The following is a 1,100-nucleotide window of genomic DNA, read 5'->3' on the forward strand; positions in this document are numbered from 1 at the left end:
TGTTCAAAACATATGTGGGAGAAATATGGCTTTTTATCTAGAAGCAGAAAAGGAAAGAGGTTTTTTTTTAGAGTGTTACTTATTATAACGTTTTCATATTTATAAAGTCCAGACACATATTTCTGATGGCCCAGGACTTGAAAGCTGCAGTTAGTTTGTATCCTTTCCACTTTGTATGTTTTCATAATTATTCTTTCATCTTTATTCCAAGGTAGCCATGCCTGGTCACAGCACAGCACCATGGCTTCAAATATAAGAGGGGCATATGGACTGTTTCCTCAGTGAATCTTCCGCACAAGAAGTATACTGTGCAAGTTGGAGTCTATACTATTCAATGAGTTGTTATTTTCAAATCACGCCAGAGGATGATGAATGAAAATCACTAACTCAGTATAAGGTGCCTTCGAAAGATGTCATTTCATCTAAATGACTGTTTAATGAGAGTTAAAAGGGCCATGCTGCTGAGCCTCATAGCTGCAGCTAAAGACAATTGGTAAGTTAAAGGTATGGTTTGCAACTCTCTATGAATGGCAAAATGAATCTGGAGCATGCTTTGTAACTCAAAGAGCTTATCTCAGTTCAAATGTCTCCTACCACCTGTTTCCACCGTTAACTTGCTATATGCCTAGGTATTACACCCTCCTGATCAATACAGTTCTAATCCTAAGTCATATGAAAAAATCCACTTGGGGCTTGGGGCATAAGCTAAATGCACAATATATACTTGTATAAAAATGTTTTTTTTTAAAAAGAAAATATACTTGGATACATACGTATAGTTATACCACCATAATACATATAGGATATATAAGAAAAAAATTCTGTGATAAAAACAGGCTAGACAAATTCATAGCTACTAAGTCAGCATTCCAGGAAACACTGGAAGGAATTCTCCAGACTGAAAAGAAAAATCAGCACACCCGCAGTGCTCAGGACAGAACAAGCAACGCTGGCACAACCGGTAAGTACATGAGGACAGAAAAACATAAAATCCACAGAACTGAGATCAATGCACACCTTTCAGTGCAAACAGATGGTTAAAGGTCCCAGTTCCCAAGTCAAGGAAAAACACCAGCAAGGTGGGTTAAAATAGGATCCAT

General features: G+C 37.5%; 1 long non-coding RNA gene across 2 annotated transcripts in view; it reads left to right on the forward strand.

Moving 5' to 3' along the window:
* LOC116089120 overlaps window positions 1-776 on the forward strand; it is a 2,644-nt gene extending 1,868 nt beyond the window's left edge. Inside the window, exon 3 of one of the 2 annotated variants that reach the window (XR_004118167.1) lies at window positions 212-776. This is a non-coding gene — a long non-coding RNA (uncharacterized LOC116089120). The remainder of the gene's footprint in view (window positions 1-211) is intronic. The other variant, XR_004118168.1, reaches the window with a different exon arrangement.
* The last annotated feature ends 324 nt before the right edge of the window (window positions 777-1,100 follow it).

Source organism: Mastomys coucha, unplaced genomic scaffold (assembly GCF_008632895.1).
Source record: "Mastomys coucha isolate ucsf_1 unplaced genomic scaffold, UCSF_Mcou_1 pScaffold14, whole genome shotgun sequence".
In the NCBI taxonomy this organism is placed as follows: domain Eukaryota; kingdom Metazoa; phylum Chordata; class Mammalia; order Rodentia; family Muridae; genus Mastomys; species Mastomys coucha.